Source organism: Pipistrellus hanaki (assembly GCF_964339955.1).
Source record: "Pipistrellus hanaki genome assembly, chromosome: 2".
NCBI classification, from domain to species: Eukaryota; Metazoa; Chordata; class Mammalia; order Chiroptera; family Vespertilionidae; genus Pipistrellus; species Pipistrellus hanaki.
This window is the reverse complement of record NC_140504.1, coordinates 185,018,868-185,030,652: the sequence shown is the minus strand read 5'-3', so window position 1 is coordinate 185,030,652 and position 11,785 is coordinate 185,018,868.

The following is an 11,785-nucleotide window of genomic DNA, read 5'->3' as shown; positions in this document are numbered from 1 at the left end:
ATAGAATCAGAGGTATGAAAGGGGAGTGGACTGACGATTCTGGGGGAAAGGGGAGTGGGAGGTGTGGGAAGAGCCTGAACAAAAACTGTGCACCTATGGATGAGGACAATGGGGAGTGGGGAAAGGGCAGAGGGTGGGATGGGAACCTTATGGAGGGGAGCAATGGAGGGGGAAAAAATGAGGAACATTTGTAATAATATGAACAATACTTATTTAAAAAATAAAAATAAAAAAATAAAAGTCAAGTGAATTAAAAATCTGAGGAACAGAATAAACTGGTGAATATAATAGAATCAGGGGCATAGAATGGGAGGGGATTGATAATTCTCAGGAGGAAAGGGGTGTATGTGTGGGGGTACGGGAAGAGACTGGACAAAAATCATACACCTATGGATGAGGACAGTGTGTAGGTGGGGACAGGGTGGAGGTGAGCTATTGAGGGTTTGGGGGAGAGAAACAATTGTAATAATCTGAACAATAAAGATTTATTAAATTAGAAAGAAAAAAAAAACAACCCTACAGTCTTGAGGAATTTTGCTCTTGGCTTTTTACTGTTCCAAATCTTGTTACCACTTGGACTTTCTAGTCTTTTAAATGGCATTAACTCTCAAGGGAGTCTTTCTAATTATAGAATCTGTATCTACCCTGTTTCCCCGAAAATAAGACAGTGTCTTATATTAATTTTTGCTCCCAAAGATGCGCTAGGTCTTATTTTCGGAGGATGTCTTATTTTCGGGGAAACACGGTAGTATCCTTGAATTTGCCAGTTTCAGCATAAACAGAGGTAGATTAGACTATAGCTCCACATATCTTATGGAATGTGCATTTCCTGTGTTCTCCATCTGCCAAACTGAAAGAGGATTTGGACTAGAAAAAGCTACTATTCTTCCTCTGATTTACTCTGTCTCTGAGATAGACCTCTTATTTAAATTTGGTTTGGACAAGAGGCATTATCAGAGGAGTTTATTTTTAATTCAGTAAAACTGATACCACAGCATTTATTACCAGTAGGTTCATGGTCAAGTTTGCCATATTACCAGAATACATGCTGTATATTTTCTTGTTACCTTTCAGTAATAGTATATGATAGGCAACTTGATTTAATAGAAAGGATGCAAACTCTGGGAGTAGATTTCTAGATCTGGGTACCAGAGGAAGGGAGGTGGGTAGAGGTGTGAGATGGGCGCCCTAGTACTTAATCTTCCTCATTCATCCAGGAGCTCCCAGATCTCCTATTCCTCCTTTTGGTCAACACAGGCACTTGAACGGTCTCTTGCTCACTCTTGTCTATCCTCTGCCACTCCAGAGCAGGCTGGGCCAGATGTGTCTGAGACTGAGCTTTGATCATGCAAGGGAGGTGAAATCCTTAAGCAGGGCAAAGGAACAATATGAGAGGAATTCAAGTTCTTGACTAACCAGTAGAGCAGAGCAGTCTGCTCTCCAGGACCTTCCTGACTATTATTTGAGAAATAAATTTCTGTTTTCTATTTTAAAAAGAGAAGAGAATGCACACTCTCTCTTTTAATTTAAATTCTTTGTTGTTTAAAGTATTACATAAGTCTCCTTTTCCCCCAATGACCTCTTCCTGGCTGCGCCCTCCCCGCCCCCCCTCCCCCCGGCCGAGAATGCAGATTTTTAATTTAGGGTTGAATTTGAATTTCAGCTCATACACTTACTGTCCCTTTGACCCTTGTTAAGGCACTTATATCTATTAGCTTGTTTTCTACATATATAAAGTAAAGTAGGGTTGTTACTGCTTTGCAGCAGTATTCTAAGTATAAGAAATAAAATATGTACATCTGGCATATGATGGTCACTCAACTTTATTTATTAAAATATATTTTTATTGATTTCAGAGAGGAAGGGAGAGGGAGAGAGAGGTAGAAACTTCAATGATGAGAGAGAATCATCGATGGGCTGCCTTCTGCAAGCCCCCAACTGGGGATCAAGCCCACAATCCAGATATGTGCCCTGACCAGGAATTGAACCGTGACCTTCTGTTTCATAGGTCAACATTCCACCACTGTTCCACACCAGCCAAGCAACACTCAATTTTAAATGGTAGCTCTTAAATTTTAAAAATTGAGTAAATTGGCTTTAACTTAAGACTACAACTTGGGCCTTTTTCCTATCAGGAAAAAAAAAAGTATTTGGAAGGCTCTCTATAATCTATAAGATCTTTAAGTCTTACCAGGTTTCTAAGTTATTTAGGTTTTCTTTATGCCCGTATCATAAGGACTAATGGTTTGAAATCAGAAGTCAAGGGGAACCAAAAAGAGTACTTTAGAAACATAGGAGAACTTTTGATGGAGAAAGTCATATCTAGTTGAATTGTGTTAGCAGAAAAGTACTATGATAATACCTCAGTTTCCTACAGAAGGTAATTTGTCCAACAATCTAGGGCCTCTGTAGGGGAATTGAAAATACTAAAGCAAGTGAAAAGAAACATCGAACTGCTATTGAAAAGCCAATTCTACTCACTTCCAGGAAAGACTCTCATATTCAAAACCTATTTGCTCTTACTTTACACACAATTTAATAAACTTGATTACCTGGTTTCCCAGGACACAGATTAGGAAAAGAGCTGCCAAAGCCAAGTACCCAGTAAGTAGCAAGAGGTATTCTCTAACAGCTTAACAAAAGAAGGGGAGTCCTAGCCCGTTTTGTTCTTCGGTTAGAGCGTTGGCCCCCCGAACTGCAGGGTTGCTTGTTTGATTCCCGAGGCAACCAATTGATGTGTCTCTCTCAAGGCAATGCTTCTTCCCACACCCACCCCCTTCTCTCACTCTTTCTTAAAAATCAATGGAAAAAATATTCCCTGGTAAGAATTAACAAAAAAAACCCCAGCCAAAACCGGTTTAAAAAAAAACAAAAACAAAAAACAGCCAAAACCGGTTTGGCTCAGTGGATAGAGCATTGGCCTGCGGACTGAAAGGTCCCAGGTTCGATTCCGGTCAAGGGCATGTACCTTGGTTGCGGGCACATCCCAAATAAGGAGTGTGCAAGATGCAGCTGATTGATGATTCTCATCGATGTTTCTAACTCTCTATCCCTCTCTCCTTCTCTATAAAAAATCAATAAAATATATTTTTTTAAAAAAAGAATTAACAAACAAATAAACAAACAATAAAAGAGGGGAGGGAAGAAAGGACATTATAAAAGAACAAAAATACACACCAGCCTTGAGTCATTTTGGGTAGAGCAAAGAGCCTATCAATCTATCTACCTGTCTATCTATCTACCTATCTATCTATTTTTAGCTTTTTCTTTTTAATCCTCCCCAAGGACATGTTTTCACTAATTTCAGAGACAGAGGCAGGGAGAAGAAGAGAGAGAAATATCAACCTGAGAGACAAAACATTAATTGGCTGGCTGCCTCTTGCAGGCACCCATACCAGAGATCAAACCCACATGTGTCCTGGCTGAGAATGGAACCTGAGACCCTTTGATGCACAGAACAACACTCCAACCAGCAGAGCCTATTGTATTTTATTAATCCTCACCCGAGGATATTTTTCCATTGATTTTTTAGGAAGAGTGGGAGAGAGAGGGAAAGACAGAGAGAAACGTCGATGTGAGAGAAACACATCAATTGGTTGCCTCCTTCAAGAGCCCTGACCAGGGCCCGGGCCAGGGAGGAGCCTGCAGCTAAGGTAGTACGTGCCCTCGATTGGAATTGAACTCAGGACCCTTTGGTCTGCAAGCAGGCAGACGCTCTATCTGCTCTATCCGCTGAACCAAGCTGGCTAGGGACCTATTATATTTTAATATTTCCCAAAGATGCATTACTTTGTATTCTAGTTCTAAATGCTAATAATTAACAAAGAAAATAAGAGGTTGAATTATATTTGCTATATTTTTCAAAAAGGCCAGGATCTATTTTATACAAAATACTTTAAAAAACTTTTTGTATTTAAACAGATTAGTTTCAACTATTAGAAAATTAATTCAGTCTTTCCACATTCTCCAAAGGTGTTAGACAAAGGAAGCTTTTCTAAATTGTAATAGCGAAGTCAGAGTAAATACAAACCTGTTTACATCGACGGATCTTCTAAATGTGTCTTTAGATCTGGTTGGTTGCTTTGATCCCCCAAAGCAAGAGAGAATAAATAATGTATTCCTCTACAAGATGACTAACCGTGAAAGTTCAACAAGCTTCCCTTGGTATGCCCAGCTCTTTGAAAGACAAAAAAGAGTAGAAAAATAGGAAAGTTATGTAATACCGTGTTCTGAGTTCCCAAGGCTTAAAGGATGATCGTACAAACAAACCCACAATGTAAATTATTTATACTGCTAAATAATATGAAACTTAAATGAACGAAGATTATACATAAGAACAATTTCTAAACAATGCCTAATACACAGAAGCTATTGTCTAAGGAGTTAATGATGTCATAAAGTTATGATTCTCAGCCTTTGTGATACCTCTGCAGTTCTCAGGGAGTCATTCAAGGGCCAAAGGTCGGAGGCAGGAGGATCTGCAAAGCTATCAGCCAGGACTACCTGAGTCCAGATGCCTTTTCTTCCTTGCTGTCCAAGGCAGCAAAGTCTTTCTTGCCTGCCTCACTCAGGAAGAGCAAGATTCATCAGGATACACTAAGAGAATTACCCAAGCACAAGACAGGTCTATTAGGGTGGCAGTCTACCATTCTATATCCTCCCCCGCCCTGCGGAACAAAACCTCCTGAGAGCTGGAACCCTGTCTGCCTTGTGTATAGCCCAGGGCTGGCATGTAATACTATCCAAACATTGCTTGAATGAATATGGCAGAGTAGCAGTGAGAACTTGAGGGACCTGAAACCTTAATTTGGAAAGCCTTTCGCTGGAATAAGGGCATAACCTTGGGATAAGGGGATATATGGGCTCCTCAGGGAGTACAAGGTAGTTTATAATAGTCTGTAGGCTCCAAAATGAACTCAGACCAGGCCCCAAATCCAGGCATGCCCATCTAGGGAAAGTGCTTTTGTTACCATGCCAGTTGTTTTTTTAGTTTATGTTTCATAAGAAAAATTTGGCTTTGTATAGCTTCATTTATTGAAGAAGACATCTTTATTTTGGAAGAATGTTTCCTTGTTTTGCTGCTCAGTGGAACAGAATGTTTAGACTGATCCTCTTTTTCGTAGAAGTAACGGCATACTGAGATGTCTAAGTACACAACTGTTGTGCTCCTGGAAGTGGCAAAAGCAAACAATCAGGTAGAGATGCACAGGGAGGGAGGGGGTTAGTTTCCCTGTTCTGTGAAGAATGACATAGGGAAATGAAAGGGAACGGAGGAAAGGAAGAGAAATGGGAGCTAAAAACAAAACAAAAACAAATCAAACAGCCAGGAGACCCAGGGAGAGAGCGTACAAAATCACGTCCCCCTTCAGCTCTTTGCACTTCTTTCTCTGCACCTTTAGTTGTTTCAAAGTGCCAGGCATACATTCCCCCACAGCACCCCCCCCAACCCCCCCCCCCCCCCCACCGCCCCCGACCTCTTCTGGTAACTCTGTCCTGAGTCACAGCCTTGATTGCTGTGGAAACAGCAAAAGTGCAGGGTTTCTAGGAAGTAAGAAGGCGTCTGACCCAGTGTCCACTACTTCAAGAAATGGGCATAAGGTGGCAGCACTGGTAGTGCCTGCAGGTGTTGTGGAGAGAAACTTGGCCAAGGTCCAGCTGTACTTAAGCTGCTAAATCCCAGGGAGAAGGTGGGAAAGAAAGAACTCTGTTAAAGAAGTCCTTATTAGGGTAGTTCGTAATGAGAGGAGAACGTCTTCTAGGAGAGTAGTGGTACTCAGGAACTCTATAGAGAGGAGCTGGTGAGGAGGTCACATTGCCTGGCACCCACACATCTGTTGAAAGAATAGCCCCTTCTAAGGAAGGATCAAGATGAGCTGATGAACAATGTAGATGAATCTTGAAACATAGTAAATGAAAGAAGCCAATCACAAAAGACTATACTTGGACAGTTTCATTTATATGAAAAGCTCAGAATAGGCATATCTTTGGAGACAGAAAGTAGATTAGTGGTTGTTGGGGCAGGGGAGGATGGGGGAGGGGACTGCTAAAGGGTAGGGGGTTTCTTTTGGGGTGATGAAATGTTCTAAAATTGATTGTGGTGAGAGTCTCACAACTCTGAATAAGCTAAAAACCATAGAATTGTGCGCTTTAATGGTGAATTGTAATTATATCTCATTAAAGCTGTTATTAAAAATGGCTGAGATTGTGCATTTCTAAAAAGCTCCCAGGTTATCCTGAAGCTTCTAGTCTTGAAATCACAATTTGACTAGAGAGGCTTTAAGAGGTCCAATGAAGTTATTATTTTTTTTCTTTGGGATCTGTATGGTGCCAGCTCTGTACCGAAGTTAAAATACCAATTAAATATTTTTATTTATACCTTGTCATACTAGCTATATGATGCTTCTAATAACAGTTAATACTGGTATCTTGAAAAAATACATTACTAACATGTGGGATTTATTATCCATTTTATTGAAAAGCTCAAAATTTGTAAGCGAGCTGGGTTTGAATCCTGGCTCTATCATTTACCAGTGTCATGGCCTTGAGTTACTTAATCTATCTGAGCTTCAGTTTCTCCATTTGTAGAATGAGCATAATAATACTCAGCAGATTTTTGTGAGTACTAGAGACTGTATGGCACACACATCATAGTTACTCATGAGATAACTACTATTAATGATGTCAAATTTGTATGAGATGAAAGAATTTAGCTCACTTTCCTTTTCATGTATGCATCACTCCATATTTTTTTTTTAAATCTCCTAAGTCGTGAAATATTGGTTGTGAAGAAGACGTTTCTCTAAGATTATTTTTCTTCATACATTTGAAGAAGGCATTGTTGTTGTTTTAAGAGATCCCTTTTTAAAAAATTTATTTGATTTTGAGAGAGAGAGAAACATCAATTTGCTGTTCCATTTATTTATGCATTCATTGGTTGGTTCTTGGATGTGCCTTGACTGAGGGATCAAACACAAAACCTTGGCATATCAGACGGCGCTCTCACCAACTGAGCTACCCAGTCAATGCCAAGAAGGCATTGTTGTTTAGAGATCTAGTAAAATCCACATGAAGCACAACTTTGAATACATAGGTGTGTGCTTGTGTGGTAGGGGGTATTCTGGTATTAAAGAATTTAAAGAAAAACATTCAGAATGTTCAGTAAGGAATTTTGGTCTCCTTGATTCTTAAGTGCAAATCTGAAAAGATTTTCATTTTTGTTAAGAATTTTTTTTTTTTAAACTGAGTTGCTTCATTTTGGTTTAGGGCCTCTGCTGTTTTCCTTCTCCTTTAAAGGTATAGCAGGCAAGTTCTCTTAATGCCTGGCCCTCCGGGAAGCCCACAGAGGAAGGCAATTTGGAACACCCTGTTTTGGAACAGAGTTGCTCCTCAATAGCTCCCCATGGAAGAGGGATTCCTGCTGTAAATTACATGACATCACAGGCGCACAGCTTGGGCTGGAGTAAGGATGCAGCGTCTTCCTTCTGGAGGCGCTTTGACCTGGGGAGGGTCCATGGATTGCAGCAATAGGTGAGCACCGAGTGTCTAGTTCCCCTGTTATACTTGGGCTATTCTCTTAATGTTACAGATATGCAAGGACCTGCTCAAAGTGTTTGTTTTCTTTTTTAAAAAATATTTTATTGATTTTTACAGAGAGGAAGGGATGTGCCAGCAACCAAGGTACATGCCCTTGACCAGAATCAAACCCGGGACCCTTGAGTCCGCAGGCCAACGCTCTATCCACTGAGCCAAACTGGCTAGGGCTCTTCCCACTTTTAGGCTGACTTTATCTCCTTGGTTTTCCTGGTTTCTGGAAGAATATGTAGCAAATACTAATTGGTCACTGGAAGTTCCTGGCATGCAGCATTAGTGAAATTTGTTTCTTCCTTTTTGTTAAATCATTCTTTTATTTTATTTTGACACTTTTATAAATGTAACCCATAGCCAACACCTTCCTATCATTGTGTACTCAGCATTACCTATATGAAGGCCTAAGCAGTATGGAGACTTCAACAATTTTTCTTCTTTATTTGTTTTTTAAATTATAGAAGAATCAAATGCTGTCAATTGGTACATGTTTAGAGTTTAGGGTAAACACCATTCCAACTTTTATAAATACCTTATTTTATTTAAAAATATATATATTTTATTGATTTTTTACAGAGAGGAAGAGAGGGATAGATAGTTAGAAACATCGATGAGAGAGAATCATCGACCAGCTGCCTCCTGCACACCCCCTACCGGGGATGTGCCCGCAACCAATGTACATGCGCTTGACCGGAATCGAACCCGGGACCTTTCAGTCCCCAAGCCAACGCTCTATCCATTGAGCCAAACCGGTTTCAGCAAGAGAGAGATAAGTACTTTTAACATTCATTATTTTCTTTGTACTCACCAAAATCTCTGTAAGGTCCCATAGACTGGGAATTGCCACGCCTTATATTTTTCCTTGTTTTTCTTTTCTCTTTGTTTATCACAGCGGTTCTCAACCTGTGGGTCTCGACCTCTTTGGGGGTCAAATGACCCTTTCACAGGGGTCACCTAAGACATCCTGAATATCAGATATTTACATTATGATTCATAACAGTGGCAAAATTACAGTTATGAAGTAGCAATGAAAATAATTTTATGGTTGGGGGTCACCACAACATGAGGAACTGTTTTATTTTTATTTTATTTTATTTATTTTTTAAATACATTTTATTGAGTTTTTACAGAGAGGGAGGAAAAGGGACAGAAAGCTAGAAACATCGATGAGAGAGAAACATCGACCAGCTGCCTCCTGCACACACCCCCCCCACCACCACTGGGGATGTGCCCACAACCAAGGCACGTGCCCTTGACCAGAATCGAACCTGGAACCTTTTGGTTTGCAGGCCTATGCTCTATCCACTGAACCAAACCGGTTTCGGCATGAAGAACTGTTTTAAAGGTCTGCAGACAGTGTTGTATATCACAGAAGAGTAATTGTCAGAGGACCTCCCATTTATGGTAAACTGGGTGAGAGGATTAACATCCAAAATTTTTAAAATGGAAATTTCTAGACTGGTTCAAGTATCATGCTGAAGAGATAATTATTTGACTTATAGATAACCTTTGCTGTCGGGATTCTGAGCATATGTAGTCCATATAACCAGATTTTGTGAGTCTATTTGAAATTTTGAGTATTACAATTTGTAAATGAATACAGCTATTCATAAGTTTGACTTAGAATGGAAGTCTGGACATTTGCCTCAAATATTGAGATAACTTTCAAAGTGTAGGCTCTTATGTGTAGCCATATCACCCTAAACACCCCCTACCCCCATCTCTTCAAAGTGTAGGATCTTTGCCCGCCAGTGTGGCTCAGTGGTTTAGTGTTGACCTATGGTCATGGTTGGATTCCCAGACTCCCGGTCGGAGCATATGCCTGGGCTGCAGTTGAGTGCTCGATGATCCCCAGTGTGGAGCGTGCAGGAGGCAGATGATGAATGATTCTCTCTCATCATTGATGTTTCTATTGCTCCCTCTCCCTTCCTCTCTAAAATCAATAAAAATATATATTTTTAAAAAGTGTAGGATCTTTGCCTTGAATATCAAGTAGGTCATCTTCCTTTAACGCTTTTCTTCTCTTTAGTCACTCCCCTCCCCCATTTACTAGCAAGAACACCTCTAACATTTTCATCTTTGTAGTAGTCCATTCCTGTAAATTCCTTACCCATGTCTTCATTCTGATGAACTAATTTGGAAAATGGCAGTGAAATATATATATATTAGGAGAATCCAAGATGGCTGCTCGGGTAGGCAACTAGCCGCAGCCGCACACAACAATTTTAATAAAATACAACTAAAATATAAAATGGACATTACCCAGAACTACAGGAAAGTCGACTGACTGGAAATCCTACAACAAGAAGCAAGGAGAAAACCAGAAGGAAGCGCGGAGGAGCTGTAAAAGCCTAAGGTACGGAGACACGCGGCGTGCGCGGAGAGGACGGAGCCGGAGAGGAGGGAGGCCGAGTGCCTGGCGGGCGTTCCCTAGCGGAAAGGAGATAAAACTCCGACTGTGCTGGGCCCCCGACTGCTCTGAACCCCCGTTCTGGGCCAGACCCTGGGGACTCAGGCTCAGCCATAGGGAGCTGGGCTGTAAGTCGGAACCCCGGGGTAGCGGAGAAAGGAGGTCCCGGAGGCGCGCACACTGCCCCCAGAGAAGGGACGGCCGGCTGTGCCGCGGGATTGCCCTGACGGGAAGGAGACTGGGGCTCCAGACTGCTGTGAACGCCACCTCCAACTCCACTTCCAACTGAACTGAACCCCAATACCGGGCTCATTGTGGGAGAGCATAGACTGTTTGGCAGCAGGCGAAAATCGAGGGCACCTTTCTCTCAGAGGCGCCGGCAGCGAGCACTGAAGGACCCGCATAGGGCGGGGCTGACGGAAGCCAAAGCTGCAGGCTCCACCCTGAAACCCCGTCCCATCTGTAACTGCGAAATGCGACAACAAAATAGATCACAAACGAAAGAAATGGAGGACAAAAAGCGTCTGGATATAGAGTTCAAATCTATGCTTATAAGGTTTTTCAAGAATTTCCTAGAAAAGATGGATAAGGCCTATGAGGATATGAAAAGAGATCAACTAGAATTAATAAGGAGTCAACAAGAAATGATAAGGGATCAACAAGAAATAAAGAATACATTGTCTGAAATAAAAAATATTCTACAGAGTCCTAAAAACAGAAGGGAAGATCGCAAGAATCAAGTCAAAGATTTGGAACATAAAGAGTCAGAAGACACTCCTCCACAGAAGCTAGAAGGCAAGAGAATCCAGAAAATTGAAGATAATGTAAGAAACCTCTGGGACAACTTCAAGCGAACCAACATCAGAATTATGGGGGTTCCAGAAGATGAGAGAGAGCAAGATATCGAAAACATACTGAAAGAAATAGTGACAGAAAACTTCCCCCACCTGGTGAAAGAATTTGACTTACAAGTCCAGGAAGCGCACAGAACTCCAAACAAAAGGAATCCAAAGAGGACCACACCGAGACACATCATTATTAAAATTCCAAGAGCAAAAGATAAAGAGAGAATATTAAAAGAAGCAAGAGCAAAGAAGGTAGTAACTTATAAAGGAGCACCTATACGATTGTCAGCTGACTTCTCAACAGAAACCATGCAGGCCAGACGGGAATGGCAAGAAATATTCAAGGTGATGAATAGCAAGAACCTACAGCCAAAAATAAGCTACCCAGCAAAGCTATCACTCAGAATCGAAGGCCAGATAAAGAGCTTCACTAATAAAAAAAAGCTAAAGGAGTTCATCACCACCAAACCAGAATTATATGAATTGCTGAAGGGGGTTCTTTCAGAAGAGAAAGTAAACAAAGATAAAAATTATGAACAACAAATACGTAATTATCAACAAGTGAATCTAAAAACCAAGGAAATTAAAAAAATCTGATGAACAATATTAACTGTTGAATATAATAGAATCAGAGGTATGGAAGGGGAGTGAACTGACGATTCTTGGGGAAAAGGGGAGAGGGGGGCGTGGGAAGAGACTGAACATAAACTGTGCACCTATGGATGAGGACAATGGGGAGAGGGGAAAGGGCAGAGGGTGGGGTGGGAACCTGGTGGAGGAGAGCAATGGTAGGGGGGGGGGGAGGAACATTTGTAATAATATGAAAAATAAAAACTTATTAAAAAAAAAATAATAATAAAAAAAAATAAAATAAATAAAAAAAAAAATAAATAAATAAAGGCCCGGTGCATGAAATTCGTGCCTGGGGGCGGATTGGCGGGGTGTC